Source organism: Pteropus medius, unplaced genomic scaffold (genome assembly GCF_902729225.1).
Source record: "Pteropus medius unplaced genomic scaffold, Ma_sr-lr_union100, whole genome shotgun sequence".
Lineage (NCBI taxonomy): Eukaryota > Metazoa > Chordata > Mammalia > Chiroptera > Pteropodidae > Pteropus > Pteropus medius.
The window spans coordinates 10998805-11015865 of record NW_024353517.1 but is presented as its reverse complement, the minus strand read 5'-3'; the positions used below and the strand labels follow the sequence as shown (position 1 = coordinate 11015865).

Genomic DNA, 17061 nt, shown 5'->3' with positions numbered 1-17061 from the left:
GGTGTCTACCCACCCACACTCACAGTGCTGGAGGGAGGGAGAGAGGGTTCCTGCATATGGCCTTGCTGTCTGCAGAGCTAGAATCAGAAGCACCAACTCCCTAGACACACCCGACTAGATCGAGGTGTGTCCACCTGAGCTAGGGACAACCAATCCACAGTCTGAACAGAAACCTCTGATTTTTGTGGTCTAACTGGATGGGAAAGATAAATTAGGACGATCAAATCAGGATTTGACTTTAAGAGACCTAGGGAGAGGATGATTGAAAACTCTGGAATTATAAAGTCACATAGTTTGAGAGGGCTATTATTGGCAAGGCACAACTAAAGTTAAGAGAGTACAGCACAGAAATGCAAAGATAAGCAGAGACCCCACTGAAGGCCCCTAACAGAGCAGCTTCAGTAGCTGCTGGCTTTCCGTGTCCTAGCTCCAATTCCTGTAGAATTTTGCTATCTTGGGTTCCTGTCCTTGGATTTCCGTAAAATTGGGCACACACACACAACTTTTTTCTAAAACATTCATTTTTTACTAAATGAATGTTCCTTGCAACCAAAATAGCCCTAAGACAAAAGTGTTCACAATATAATGTTCAGTTAAAAAAAATTAAAATGCATCATTTTAACTATGTTGTATTTAAAGTTACATGAAATGATGGCATAAAATCAAGAACTGAAAGTGAACAGAAAAAATGAAAACAAGTAATGTGTTAGAATGGTAGAATTACAAGGTGATTTTTTTTTCCTGTTTTCAGTTTTGCTACTGGTTTTGTCGTGTAGGCCCTAAAACTGGAATTATAAAGTCACATAGTTTGGGGTGGCTATTACATCCTAAAACGTCCTTCTAGTTCAATCTGATTCTCTGGCAAGTCCAGTGTCAAGTCCGAAAGGAATAAGTCTCTTCTCCCAACAATTATCTCAGACTTCAAGACCTTCTTGAACTATTCTCCCATGCCACCACACTCCCAATACATCTGAGATAATGGCTTGATTTATAAATGTAGGACGTGTTATTAAAGCAATGTACAAGGTCCTCTGTACACTTCTGAGAGACATGAAGCAAGACATCAAGTAACTTAGGAAGCTTTTACTTTCACAGTTGTCTAAACTGTGTTATTTTATAAAAGATTTCCAAAAAAGATCACTTATCTTGATAATTATGAGAAACTATTAAAAATTTTTAATATTTGTTAAATATGGTCAACTTTTATGCTAAAATCAGTAATTGGACTACATGCCAAATATGAAATTCAAATAAGCTCATCAAGAGTTATCTAATATTCTCCAGCGGAATGGGGTAATCTGAACCGTTGGTAATGTTAAGAGGTACTGTGGTGGAAAGTGCCCTGGGAAGGGATCTAGTGCTAGTCCCAGTCACAGACTGCCTCGTCACTTACTCCAGCTCACCTCTCCTGCATGTCGTCGCGGAAAGAGCCAAATTAGATAAGGTATCTATCTCTAAGGACTCTTCCAGGTCAAACATTTATAGGTCTGTACTTTTGTACCTGATTAATAAAGTATATTTTTTGCTAAGAAGGAGGAAGTACTTGTACCCTTCTAGGGAAAGTAAGCCATAAACTTAAAAGACCAACTCTTTGCGTTGTTTTATGCCTTCATCTAATCCTTATCAAGGTACACACACACACACACACACACACACACTTCGTTGTTTAATCAATATCTATGTCTTTTCTCATACTATACATTATTTAGATGTATACATTCTTCTAAAGGAACACACGCATTATACTCACATAACATGCTATATTCTATAAATGCATTTGAAGTATTATATTTAACTCTCCTGAACTTTCCTAGGCTGATAATTATAATTAAAATATAAAAATGCCAACCTTAAGCAAAATCTTCAGCATCTTCAATGATGTAGAGACCCAGGGGAGCAGTTGCTCATTGTATTATAAAATAATACAATGGTTCTGAAAACCAGAAGGAAACTTGAGACAAGTGCTGTCAGAGGCCAAATCTCGACACACATGGTAAAATACACAAAACTTCATTCCAAATTTCTTAACCTAAGGGTGCTGAAGCCCTAATGTTGCCTCCGGATATCTGCAGAAGGGTAGGTGCTCGGCTTCTGCTCAGACACTTTTGATACCCCTGATTGACATGTACTCTCCTGCCTGACATCTCAGTTCTCTCAGTGGTCCTCCCAGCCCAGCTTTCCTGCCTCTTCTCTCTCTGTTCCTTCTCAGGCACCAGTCTACTGATTCTCAACCAAAGCATGCCACAATTGCCTGGGAGAATATATCAGTTCCTTGGGAAGACATCCCAGAACCGCAAAGATCACAAAAAATTCTCTCAAGCAATTCAGATTTACTCTCATGCCTCAAATGAGAACCAGTGCCTTGTCAGACAGAACTGACAACCTACCACTCCCTGTGTCTCCCATCTCTACACCTTGGTACACATCATTCCTCTTCTGAAATCTTCGGCTGTCAAAATCCAACCCACCAAGTGTACATCAATATTTCTGCAGAGCAATTTGACAAAATCTAGCAGAGATGAGGATGACACAATCTTTGACCTAGTAATTCTATTTTCTGATAAATATCCTAGAAACTCTCTTGTACATGAGCACAAGGAGAAATATGCAAAAAATATTAATTGTGTCACTGTCTGAAAGACCGAGAAACCGAAACAACCTGAATGTCCAACAAGAGAATTGATTTTAAAATTGTGGTACACAGGCACACACTGGAATACTATGCAACAGTGAAAATGGACTAGAGCTACATGTATCAACATATATAATTTATAATATATGCATTTATATATAAAAATATACAGAAAGATAAAAGCAAAAACCAATATGCAGAAGGATACAGTATGATACTATATATAAGTGGAGTATTATTTCAGAATAATACATATTTAATATAAGTATAATGAAGTTCAGAGAATAAGTAACACCAGATTTAAGGTTCTGACTACCTCCAGGAAGTTGCAAGTGGGTTGGGAAATACAAGCGGCTTCCATTGATTTAATAATTACATTAATTTCCTGTAGATACTGATAATTACCACAAACTTGGTGGTCTAAAACAAGAGAAATTTATTCTCTCCTGGTTCTGAAAACCAGAAGTCCAAAATCAATATCACTGGGCTAGAATGAATGTGCGGGCAGGGCAGTGTTCCCTCTGGAGGCCATAGGGGAGAATCTTTTAGCTCCTGGTGGCTCTCAGCATTCCTTGGTTTATGGTCACATCACTCCAATCTTCTAATCTTTTTCTGCTCTGTTGTCACAAGACCTTGTGTGTGTGACTGTGTGTGTATGTGTGTGGGTGTACAAATGTGTGTGAAATCTCCTACTGCTTCTCTCTTATAAAGACACTTGTGATGGCTTTTAGGGCTTATCTGGATAATTCAAGATAATCTCTCCACCTCAAGACCCTCAGCTTAATCATACCTGCAAAAACTCTTTTTCCAAATTTAACATTTACAGGTTTCAAGGATTAGGACCTGGTATCTTTAGGAAGGAAGGCATTTTCAGCCTACCACAGTAATGTTTTCTCTCTTTAGCTGAATGATGGGAGATAGCAGACATAGACTCGTGACTCTCTAACTTGAGTTACAGTTATATGTGCATATGTCTCACGTCAGACCATACCATGAACTTCTCATGGCAAGAGTGGTCCCCAGGAGGTTCAGAGCAGTATAATGGGAGTAACTCAGTGGGAAGATTAGAAGACTAGTAGTAAAGCTCTAAGAGTAGGGTGTATGAATTTGTCATTTCAGAGGTGGGGCAATTTTGGATAAGGTGAGATCCAGAGAATGATACCTATAACCTGACTCTTGTCATTTCTAGAATTGTGAGTTCCTTTTCAGATCTTAATTATAATGTTTAAAAAGTGGAGCCTCCTCCAAAAATTAATGAGACCCGAAGACTAAAATCCAAACAAACCTTTCAAAACTGAGTGGATTGGAGGCTAAATTCTAGCAACAGAATTTCAAGCACGGAAGACAAGTCAGGGGAAAAAAATTCCAGTCATATTACATAGGCAGCCACCAGCTCCACCTGCTTTTAATTCAAGCCTTCTGTCTGAACCCCTCCCAGGTCAGAAGAGCTGCCAGTGCTCTGTGAGTCAGCTTAGACCCCAGGAGGTGACGAACAGGTTCAGGAGCTCCCTGGCTGGAATGGGCTGGAGGAAGCAGGTGGCCACTCCCTTTTTAGTGCAGTTCAGCTATGGTTAAGCACATGTTCATTCTTTGCCTACAGCTTAGTCCAAGCAGGCACCACAAAGTCAGAGGACTCCCTGCCTAAATAAGGGAGTGGTTGGAATGGCCAGGACCAACCCTACTGGAAAATCATGTGGAAATCTACAAAACTGAGGCTAACATCTGTGGCATTCTGCTGAATGACATTCAGTCAACAAAGTACACTGTGCATGAGAAACAATCTAGATGGGTGATTCCTGCACCTATGGATTGTTAATATGAATAACTTCTCTACCTTGGCAGGCTTAGAAACTAATGTTATTGACATTTCATTTGTCCAGTCTCAGCTTAGATGACATCTCTACAGGCATCAACCTAAAAGTGATTGCCTCAGTTACCTTTCATCCCATCACCTTTTTTATTTCTTTCTTACTAATTTTTACATTCTGCAATTGTCTTGTTTACTTATTTACTTATGTATTTATTGTCTATCTCTCCCACTAGAATTTAGGCTCTAAGAAGACTAGAACCCTATATTTTTGTACACTCTTATATCCTAAGAGCTTAGGATAGTACCTGACACATATTAGACACTCAATAAATTTTACCAAATAAATGAATGAACAAAATAATGAATGAGTACAGAGGCTGAATAAATGCCCCAGGACTCAGAAAGAATCAGTCACTAAAATGAAAACAAAACCCAAATAAATATAAATATCCTATATTCATGCATTTCAACATATTCAGCTAAAATTTCTTCCCAATGTGCTACATCCTCTATGTTCTCACATTTACCACTGAAATATCATCCCCTTCATATGTACATTCATTTTCCAACTGGCGAAATTGAAGCCCAGCAAAGTGACTCGAACAAAACTGTGACTAGTCATAACAAATGTGGGACCCTAATTTCTATCGGAGAAATAATTTACTCACAGAATGATTTGGGGGTTTTATCTCATTTTGTTCCTTTTCTTCACAAATAAAACAATAAAATACCTCCTATGAGAAAAGTGTTTTTGTCTCCATAAGACTAAAAACTATGGTACAAAGTCAATGTTATATTTGGCAAGTCAATAATCACTGCATAAGGGGTTAGTTTCAAGGAATAATTATTAAGGAGGCAACTTTTGCTAAGCTTGAGGATACTTTATGTTATTAGAGATGAAAGAAAGGACGTCCTGCTCCCTAGGGCTACCAGGTACACAAGATGGTCAACGTTAAACTCTTGGACTCAGACTCTGGTTATTTTTAATATTAAGGTTATTATTTTATATGGTTAAGGTATAACTCCATCAGGAAGCAGGAGACTGACTGACTTCATGAGACCTTCTCAGCATCTAGGGCCACCTGGAGGAGACAGTATAGGATGCATGAAGAAGAGGAGCTTCTAATACTTCCCCTCCTTCCATGAGACTATGCTGCTTCCTTGTCATTTGAGGGACAAATGCTGATTATATTTACTTAATACTTTGATTTAGAAACTTTTCTAATTTCTTAATGAGTCTGAATGTTTTATCTGTGTCCAGTTTTCATTTTTCCTTTGTATGTTATAGGAAGTATACCCCAGCTCATTCATTCATTTCTTCTTCTTTTTCTTTGAAAGTGTCATTGTTTCTGAAACATGTTTTGAATTATAATAGAGGAGTATCACTGTCACTGAAAGGAGAAAGAATTTTTTGCATTTCAAACAATAAAAACCAAGGTGCTATATCTTCTCATAAGTAAGTTCACTGCCCGCCAACAGCAAAAGAATTATTCACTGTAAGTGGAGACTCTATGAAGATGAGCGATTTATTAAAGAATAGCCTATTTTAGAGACTCTGTCTTAGCTCTCAAATAAACCTCATCATTAACTGATATTCATTAATTATGTCTAGTGTTGTAGTAACCACTTCCATCACCATTTTAAAGGCATCTTTAGTTGTCACAAAGAACAATTAAATGCATGGCTTCCTAAGAGACCATTTTCAATACAGAATGATGGTATCTTAAATTTTAAACACAAAACTGAAAAAAAAAATCACAAAGCAAAGCAATTTGAAATGAAGAATATTATTATTTCAGGGTAATAAAAGGAAATCATTCAGGTAGAGTACTTTCTAGAAACAGAATCCATAGAGCATCCCAGAAAACATTACATTAAGCCACCGAATTTGATAGTCAAGAAATAGTAAGGTAGTTTTCTGCCTAAGGGACAAAAATTGGTAATCTATGCAATGTCTTTAGTTATCTGCTCTAAGGACTGGTTTGACACATTATTTGAATTATGGCCAAGAATGCCAGCAGCTCACATATTAGCTTTGGCAGGAAGGCAGTTATTCTTGTTCTTGGAATTACTGCCTCCAAAGACAGATTCCATGTGTCAACTCTAAATTATTTCCTTGACTCTTAGCTGTTGGTTGGCCAACCTGTCTCCCCCACTAGATGGTGAGGGCCTAAAGAGCAGAAACCCTGTCTTATTCATTTTTGTACCCCCACTTCTAGTACAGAGGAGTGAAATTAACACATGATTGGGTGTGTAGCCTGGCTCAAAAGTCAATCCTCTTTTGAGTACTTTTAAAAAACAAAAACCAAAACACCTGTTCTATTATTTGTTCCTATCTTTTTGGCATTTTAAAGACTTTAAAAAAATATTTTGATCAAAAGGTCCTCAGACTTTATATTTCAAATCAGTTCATGACAGATTTGCAACATTATATGAAGAGTATTGTTAATTCCCTGTGGCTGTTCTTTTTCTTTTATTTTCTATTAATCAAGATCTCAATATCACTAAATAGTATACTAGATTCTGAAATGCTAACTTAAATACTATAAATTATAAACACTAATTTGTACCAAACATTGTGAGTGACTAAAAACAAGTTATCGCAAACATTTACAATTAGGATCCACCCACAGACAGTAGTCTTCAGTGTATCTATATAATCTCAGCATCTTATCTGCAGCATTGCTTCCACTGCCTACTAATTTCTCCTTTCCCACTTTGTTCAGGCTTTGCTGCTCAGCCTCCATCATGAATAATTACAAACACTACCTCCTTGAAGGGAGGTGCCTTAGAACCCACATTTAATGTCTGTGGAAATCCAGCAATTCCATCAAGAAAAAATAAATAAAAACACCAAAAATTGGGCAATAAAATCACAGGTCGCCCCCCCAACCCCACACACTTATGCCAAAAGGGAAGTATTTTAGGTACACTGCTTTTAGGAGAACTGACCAAGAGCCTGCTCCAATTGCTCACAGTCTAGAGGAAAAGATAAACAAGAAAATCAACCATTACGATTCAGAGACCACATAGGTTTGGGAAGCTATGATCAAGGTTCGAATGGGACATTATGGGACCCCAGAGGAGGATCACCTGACCCTGGCCTGAAACAGAGAAGGTTTCACTCAGGAGGAAGTCCTGAGCCACGTTTGGAAGAACAAGCTGGATTTAGCCAGAAATAGAAGGGCAAGGAGGCAGCACACCGTGCAAAAGACTGTCAGATCAGAGAATTAAGTAGCATCTAGGATCTAAGGGTCTGTGGACGAGCCATGGAATATGAAGCTAGATAGGTGGCCAAGGCTCAGGTCACTGACAGCTTTGTATCATGCCAAGGAGTTCAGATTCCAATCTGAAGATGAAGGGGAGTGATTGAAGGATTTAAATCTAGGAAGTAATTTAATCTGCATTTAAAAAACAAAATCGGAATACCAACTTATTAATTCACTGTGAAAAAAACTTCCCTAAAGAGCAGATCAGAGGCTGGAGTCCTCTGGGAAGCAAATGCTCTGCCTTCAGATAGGCTACAGGGGATTCCAGGAACTGAGGAGGAAGGGGTTGGTGAGGCTCAGGCAGCAGGTTAAGGCAATCTCATTCTTTATATAGCGGGGATTCCTCTACCACCTGCCCTGACACATTTTCCCCTGGGAAGGGCACTGTCCTGATAATATTGAACAATGGCTCTGGCAACAGAGGAGGATGGAAAGGAGATAGGTGAGCTTAAAAGTGGGAGTACTAGTGAGGTGGCTATTGTACTAATGTGTGAGATCATGAGGGCCCGAACTAAGGGGATGCAAAGGATAAGGCAGATTTAGGAGATTTTTAAGAGGCAGAATCAGGTAGACTTAGGAACTAACTAGATATGGAAAGTGATGGGAAAGCCACAAGCCAAAAAAGGGGAGTAAAGGAGTGAAGGCATGTATGTGCAGGAAGCTGATTAGATTCATGACCTGGCTCCTGTTACATTTTAAGATCATCTCTTGCCACTATTGAGCATAGATTCATTACATCTGCCAGAAAAACTACTTGCACTTTCCTAAAGATGCCATCCTCTCAGGCTTCTGTCCATTTGTACACATTACTCCAGATGACATGACCCCTCTCCCTCCTCTGCTCTCCCTGGATGACTCCAACTTACCAGCTCACTAATTCTGACCAGCCAGCCTTTTCTAGCCATTCCCTTACTTTCCTTCCTACCCAACTGTTATGGGTTGAATTGTGTCCCCCACCTCAAAGATATGTTGAAGTTCTAACCCTGAGCCCCAGAGCCTGGAAAGATTGAAAATAAAGTCTTTGTATATATAGTCAAGTTAAGATGAGGTCATTAGGGTAGATCCTAACCCAATATGGTTTGTGTCCTTATAAGAAGAAAATGTCATGTGAAGATAGAAACACACAAGTAGAACACCATGTGACAATGGAAGCAGAGATTAGAGTGATACAGATGCAAGCTAAATAATGTCAAAGAATGACAGCTTCCACCAGCAGCTAGGAAGAGGAAGGAAGGGTTCTACCCAGAGTCTTAGAAGGAGCATGACTCTGCTGACACCTTGATTCCAGACTTCTAGCCACAGAACTGTAAGAGAATAAATTTCTGTCATTGTAAGCCATTCAGTTGGTGGTACTTTGTTACAGCAGCCACAGGAAACTAATATACCAATCATTTCTCCGCATCTATGTTTCCATGCTTATAAATACTGTATGTGCATTGGACATTTACCATCCAGTCTGGTAATTCTTTGTTTTATATTTCTTTGTTAAACTATAAGCTTATCTTTAAGGACAAGAATCATATCTTACACATCTTTGTACATACAGCACACTGGTTGGCACAGTGAACTCTTAATAAAGATTTCTCAAATGAGAAAAACCTGAGCCAAAGTTCTTGATGAAATATGGAGATTGACCGGAGTTTATGAGATGGCAGCCACTGAAAGGCACAGACAGGGATACGCACTAGCTCACATGAGCTTCAGGAAGGAGTTTTTACCTTGGAGGGTGGGCCAGGGTAAGGGGAGTGATGATGAAGAAAGCAGCCTTGAGAGTCAAGGAGAAAGCCCCGTCCTTTCCCAGTCCTATGCTCCATGACACATGGGTGAACTGCCAGCCATGATTTGTAAGAGCTGCATGGAAGAGAAAAACCCAAACTCTATAAAGGTGAAGAATGCAGGCAACATTCTTGAAAGTCATCTGGGGTCTTAGCTGGGCTTGTACCAGCAAGTACATATCAGCACAACAGTACAACTTGGTAAGTAGCCACTCTTCTGAGCCTCCAGAGTGTTGTTCCCCATCGCTTGACCGCCATTCGGTCCTCGCCGTGAGCCAAGAAACTAAAGGGGTAACACTTAGTACAGCAGAGGCCTCCATGAATTATATGAACCCACATTTACATGATGGCCATTTTCCTTTCTGCTTGGTTGGAACCAGCCCACACTGTTTTGGTTATCAAATAGTCTGATTGTTGCCCAGAGTATGAGACGTTTGTTTGTGAGGAATGGAGCCTGGAGTGCCTGGCAGACAGGGCTGAGGAGAAGAGACTGAGACGCCTCCTGAAGATTAAAGTGGAGAAAGAGGCTGCCCATCCAAGGAGTCTAACAGTGACAGCGATGGGAGGCCTAGTAAGTGGAACTGGCCCTGGGTATGAAAGGGTTTGTCCACTGCGCCATTTGATCTCTCTGAAAGCTGGCTGAGGTGGGAAAGAAGCGCAGCCAGCCTAGTTGGCTCCTGAAAGCAACTGCCTCAGGAGGGAAAGATTTGGCCAGGCCCCAGAGCCTGGAAAGATTGAAAGTGGAGTTCACTGCCTGTGACGGGGGAGCAAAAGACGCTTGTGCTAAATTCTGCTTAGATTTGTTTTAGCATTAGCTTAATTTTATTATATCACATTTAATATGTATGCTAACTTGATTAACCAGAAGATTTTATTCCTGCTCACTGTGTATAAAATTTTTTTTATTTCTATGTTCCACCATGGAGGGAAAAGAAACATGAAACAAAAGCAGTTAATGTTCTCTTTGACCCTGAAAAAGTCCATGGGAATTTATCCTGAGCCTTAATTCATTGTTTCCTATTTGGAAGGATCCAGCAAGAGCAAAGTGAGTTTCAGCTATGGTCACCCATAGAGCTCCATGATTCTTCACCAAGTCAGTTCTAGCACAGAATCAAACATGCTTCTTGGACTCTGATCCAAAATATGATAAATGCAATTGCCTTTGATAAGCACAGCTTAGCAGTGTATTTAAGAATGTAGGAATATCAGTAGTAGGGCAGACCTTTATAAAATTAAGATAAAATTAATATCTACTAAGGGCCTATCAGATAGAGTCGGGTTTCCGTGTACGTAACCACTAATGACAGGCAATTAGAAAAAAACATTCTAGTTAGTTAAAAACACTACTGGGGCCACAACTAAAAAAAAATTCTAGGGGCAAAGCTCATTTTCACTTTGGCTTTATTTTTATTTTAATTCTGTTCAAGACACTACCGAGAAAACCCCATATATGAGAAACAGTGAGAAGCAAATTCTTTTGTGCCCTAGAAAGTTCCTGATAGGAGACATAAAAAAAGATTATTGGAAACCTTCAGCATTTTCTACTGTATGTCTCATAGGTGAGAATGTTTGCACATTCCACCAACCCACATGGCCCTGCTGCTGATTTCCCAAGCATGAGCTTTTCTCTGCAGTCTCCCTTACCTTGCTTTCTCCTGACTTCCAGTCCATGGGGAGAAAACAATTAGACAATTGCTCTCGTGAAAACTTCATGGTTCCTGCTGAAGAATTCCCCCTAACCCCACATGCCTCAGCCACGGGAGAACAGAGAGGGTCTGGAATCCTATGCAAAGCACAGGCCCACTTCATAAGAACATCTGACTGACAAGAATAGGAAAATGTATTTCACGAAAACAGCAACATTGCTCTCTCAGAGTACAGACCCAGAGTTTGGAGAGACCTAATTAAAACTAGATGTGTGTGCATATATGTGTGTATGTGCATGTGAGCGTGTGTCCGTTTGTCTGTCTGCCTAATAACAAACAATTTTTTAAGTAAGCATTCTGAATTTAAAATGAAAAGAAAGAAAATACCTGCTGTATTTCAACTTATTAAACCAAGCAATAGTTGGGACCTAGAAAAGGGCCTGTCACATAGCAAGCCCTCAAGAAAGGTTTGTGACTGACCGTTAACAAAACGTCCTCTTTTAATGCCTTTTCTACCTTATTCAGCAGTCTTTCTTATTTCTATTATTTCCTTTCCAGCATTATAACTGTTAATACTTCACTCTGCCATGTAGAACAAGATATATAATCAGGTCATTTTCCAAGAAACTGATATTTTTAAGGGCACCATTATTTGGGGAGAAAATTTCAGAGCAGTTTACTCATTTATTCACTGATTCGGCCAACATTTAACCAAGAGGTTCTCATGGACAAACACTACATTCAAAAAGTTATGCTCTCGAGGAGTTATGACAAATGTACCTGCTCCTAAAAAGGCCACGATGGGACAGACAGACACTTAGAGAATTATGATACTATGAGATAGAGGAATACAAATCATTTCTCAGGATCTCAGTGGAGCCAAAGACTAACTCTGCCTGAGTGGAGTGGGGAAGCAGGTCATCTTTGATCTGAGATAATTCCAGTACAAAAATAAGGGATGTCATTTCACATGGATTAATAAAGGCATTAAAAAAAAGAAGAAGAAGAAGAAGAAGAAGAAGAAAGAAACACAGGGTGCTCTCCCTCACCTTAGAAGGGTTGTTTGACTGGTGTGAAGAACCACACCAGGGAGAAAGGAAATGGATATGATAAGATAGGGAGCTTAGAAAAACAGATGGAACCAAATTTTCAAGGCCCAAGGAGTTTGGACTTTTATCCTATGCAACAAACAGTCACTGAAGATTGAGTTCTTGGAACAAAAGACAATTAGAAAGGTGCCTAACTGTGCCTGGTGAAGTGGAACTGAACTTATAAATTAAGGGTCATTATGTGACCTATTTGTGTTGTTGTTGTTGTTGTATGAGAGCAGTATGAAGACAAATGGACAGTAGAGAAAAGGGAGATTGGTCCCTGGGCCAATAATATTACATATCTGAGCAATTTCAAACTAGAACCAATGCAAGCGACATAAATACAGTTATTAAAGTAAAATGTCTCCCTATTTTAAACAATGACAATTCAGGCTTTAATATCACATGTATTCTGAATCTAAGCCTACATTCTTTATTCCATTATGAGTTTACAGAACAATAAAATGCAATAGAATTTGGCAAAATTAGCACAATGAAATTATAATACATGGCATCGCTTGCTTCTTGTAATAATTAACAAACCAGACCAGCTGACACTTACGGAAAACTTATAGTCACAGAAAACTGAGTGATTTCTGGCAGGCACAAGATAAATTGTTGTTTAGCCAAGAAAAAAAAGCACATCGCCTACTCACCATTCCAAGTCTCTTCACACTACTTATCTTGCTTTCTTCTTTCCTTTTTTTTTTTAATTTGGTCTGATAGGTTTTGAAAAAAATAAGTACTTCTCTAGCTTCCTTTGATTTAACTAGGGTTTTTAAAGGGTTGGGAAACACTTAGGAACTAATTAAAGCTTTGTGTACCCAGCAGGTGTGCAGTCTCTCCAGAAAAGTATTTTGGCAACTTGGAGGCATTTGTGGTGAGGCCACGGAATCCTTCTGGTAGATATCTTTGAAGAGAAGAGAAAGAGCTGAGAGTTCCATTAGTTACAAATCAAAGCCATTTTGTAAGCAGAAAATGATTAACCTTTGTTCTTGGCTTTCTCTCTCACTTTTTAATACTTTTCGTATTTTGTTTAAATAATCTTGCCCCTGTTACCATGAATTTCTACCATGTACTATGAAATCTGTGGTTTTCTTGTCCAATGGAGGGATTACCTGAAAAAGAAAAGAACGAAGTGCTATTCTTTGCAAGGAAAGAGCTGCTGCTGACTCGCTGGTCATTAAGTGACAATCTTTGAGTATTTTTTCAGAGATTGAGGGGTGGCCACAATCACATCTCTGCTTAGTGAACCCTCATTGATGACTTAGGCAGTCTGGGTGGAGCCAGCCACAGAAGCGATTTCCAGCTTTGGAATTCTGTTCTCGGTGAGAAGCTAAGTGGTGCTGACCTTAGTAGCCTATTCCGATGAGCACAGAGCCAACTGGCTCAGCCACGTAAAGGGTACATCAAAAGTGTCTCTTCTCCCCCCATATGTAGCACTGAATCAGGCAACTATTGATGAAGTTTTCCAAAAGAGAGCAGAAATAATTGTCAGATAATCCTTAAACATGTGTGTATTTTTAAATATATCATTTGCCTTGAGCTCAATAGCTGCCTTCAGAAACTGAAAGCAAAATGGAAGATTTTATCCACAATCTATCTCTTGGCAGTCAAACCGTGGACACACAGGAAATACAACAAATACAGCAAAATTCAGTACTTGAGCTATTTGGTCCAGATGACTTCCTACAAAAGCAGATCTCAGCCGAAGCATGGAAAAAGAGCTCTGTTTAGAGGCATTTGGAAATCTTTGGGCCACAGTGAGGAATAGTGTGGTTCAATTACACTATAATATAAGAAAAAGCTGGACTGACACTCACAGTCTTGTAGTCAAACTAATATTTCATTATGTTTTAAAATATTAAGAACGTTCCCTTCATCTGCATTCACTCTGAGTGGGGTTGGGAGTGGAAGAAATAATACAAGAGGCAAAAGTTTGACTTTTGATGAGGGAAATATTTTTTCAAGCTTCTTCAGAGAACTCTTTATCACCTCCTGTTCCAATGCTTTATAATAACTATAATTAAACATATTATGTCATACTGTGGCAGCCCTTTTCATTATAAGGTCTCAAAGCAAAGCAGTGCTTAATTAAGGGCCCAGTCACAGTTAGGTCCAGGGAGGTGACTGCTGGACACAAGCAAGAACAAAGCAAATCTGCCCAATAATTTAGAATATGAAGGTAAGTTTTATGTATCCCCTTGAAAACAGGATTACCACCGCTGACCTGAGCTCCTGCAGGGTAGGCAAGTGTTGGAACCTGTGGTAAAAAGGACTCAGGAAGGGAGGTGACCTTCCAGCTTCTCCTTCAATGAGAACCCTCTCTCTGCTCCAGGGGCTGGGCATGGCTGTCAGGGTATGATATCAGATCTACTGGGCAGTGGGAAATCTGTGGCTAGGAACACAGGATGGGCCAGTAGAGAATGGTGCCAAGGTGTAGCTGTGGAGGCCTCTGCCTGGGAAAATCTCTGGAAAACACATGCAGCTCAGACTTGCAAAGTTGTTGCTCTTCTGCCCTTCCTGCTCACCTCCCCCTCTATTATCTCCATTCAGTATTCATTCCTTTACCGAGGCCCTGTTGTATGCCAGGAATTCAGCTATAGGCTGGGGGCCAGACAATGAAAACAATCATTTTCAGGAACCCTGAAGTTGTTTCTGCGGAGCAAAGTTCTAAGGACAATGAACTGAGTGTTGCTCCCTGAGGCATAGAGGCTCTGTTAAGGGAGATGAGATATATGGGGCCCAGAGATAAGAAACTCGAGTAATATTACTGACATCGGAGTAGCGTAGAGACAGCCCTTCTCCCATCCACATTCTCTCTTCCCATCCTCTACGCCAGTGGCCAGACACTGCTGGGAACCAGGTGTCAGCTCAATCTAGAGCTGTCTAAAGATAAAATGAGCAGCATTGTGGGGTGGTGAACTCTTGACCACCAGAGTTGTTGGAGGAGAGGCTGGATAGCTACTTGATGGAATTAATCAGATCTCTTCCATATCTAGTGGTTTGTGAATCCACAGGGAGCTGGTCTGCTGGAGGAGCCAGTTCTGGGTGGACTTTCCTGCTTTACTCTGGCCTGTCATAAGGATGATGACGAGGCCTGATCACGAAAAGGTAGTGGGGAAAAGCCTGGTGATGAGGAAGTTCGAGACTAGGGGTAGGAATGGAAAGGGAGGAGGTGTACAGGGCTGCCATAACAAAGTATCATAAACTGGATAGCTTTAAACAACAGAAATTTAATGTTTCACAGTTCTGGAGGCTAGAAGTCCAAAATGAATGTATCGACAGGGTTGGTTCTGAGAGTTCTAAAGGAGAATTTGTTTCATGTCTCTTCCAGCTTTGGGTAGCCCCCAAACATTTCTTGGCTTGTAGATGCATCACTTCAATCCTCTGTCATCACATGGCATCCTCCTTGTCTATCTTCACATGGCCATCTTCTGAGAGGGACACTAGTCATATTTGATTAGGAGCCCATCCTACTCCAGTATGAACTTATATTAATTTAACTAATTAGATCTGCAATGGCCCTATTTCCAAATAAGGTTACATTCTGAGGTAATGGAAGTTAGAACTTCAACATAGCTCAATTTTAGGGGGACATAATTCGACCCACAACAGGAAGCAATTTGCTTAATTTCTGAAACCTCCTTTTTTCCCACCTGTATAACTCCAGCATAGGCACTGCATGGAGAGAGGCTGGGTGGCTATAGGGGACACCACTACCTCTGCTGGCCCTAGATTAATTTAAAAAGGCCCTAGATTAATTTAAATACAGCATAGTTCTGATATTGTTCCTAGGGCTTCACACTTCTGCCTTTCCCTGTGCTCCTTAGAAACACTTCTCATGACACCACAGCACTCCCAACCCCAATACCCACATATCCTGACACCCTAGAGCCTTGAGCTCTTTCCCTCTCTCTTATCAAAGTCCTCCCTGGGATCTTTTATTCACACCCAGACACAGACAGAATAACTTGGGGAATGTGTGTGAGGGTTTTTTTTTTCTCCTTGGGACTCTCAAAGACCTAGACAGCTCCCAAGGCTTCTGGCCTATTTCACCCAGTGTTGCACAGATGGTTACTTTAAATAAATTCCCAGGATGGCAGTAGGGGTGGGGAAAGATTATGAATCACAATTCTAGGTACTTCTGCCAGCAATACCTTCCATGGAATTACCAACACAGAGGGAGAATCTGATAAAATGCAGAAACATCAGACTAAAAGAAAAAAATCTCAAATTCTACGACCACGCGCTACGAATAGGCTGTGTGACAGTTGTGGTCGGGTCATTTCCCCTCTGTCCTTCAATTTCTCCAATGGTAAAAAGTTAGACTATTTCAATGCTGATATTCTATGATTTCATAAAAGCCAATCGTCTATGATGTTATAATAGATCTCTAAGGATCTATGCTGACATTCCATGATTTTATAATAGTTTAACTTTATGCAGGTTAAATGGAAGAAGAGACATATATAATTTCTCTGAAAGTCGGCTAATATCTTTGAGAAATGATGTCACTTTTGAGCCTCAGTTTTCTGATCTATATAATATAGAAATGACTATATGGACTTCATAAGGTGGGGAGGGCAGGGTACCTGGAGAGATGTACACCTTTGTACAGAAGAAAGCAGGAACGTCTCCGAAGTTTTTCTGCAACAGCTCCAGCGATCACGGCTCGGGATCCTGGGCAGGTGCGAGCCCACCAAGAGGACAAGAAGAGGGCGGGGCGAGGGCGGGGCGAGGGCGGGGCGAGAAGGTTGGCATTGTTCTCGCCCCGCCCCACCCCCGCCCTAGATATCGCGAGAGGGTGGGCCCGCTTGGCTTCGGCGTCGGCGTCC

At 40.3% G+C, this 17061-nt stretch overlaps 1 long non-coding RNA gene across 1 annotated transcript; it reads right to left on the bottom strand.

Annotated features, from left to right (window-relative positions):
- Positions 1 to 14804: 14804 nt before the first annotated feature.
- Positions 14805 to 17002, bottom strand: LOC120592994 (uncharacterized). The gene is made up of 2 exons (XR_005650278.1): positions 16819 to 17002; positions 14805 to 15699 (listed from the first exon to the last, which is right to left on the bottom strand). It is a non-coding gene; the product is annotated as an uncharacterized LOC120592994 (long non-coding RNA).
- Between the last annotated feature and the right edge of the window lie 59 nt (positions 17003 to 17061).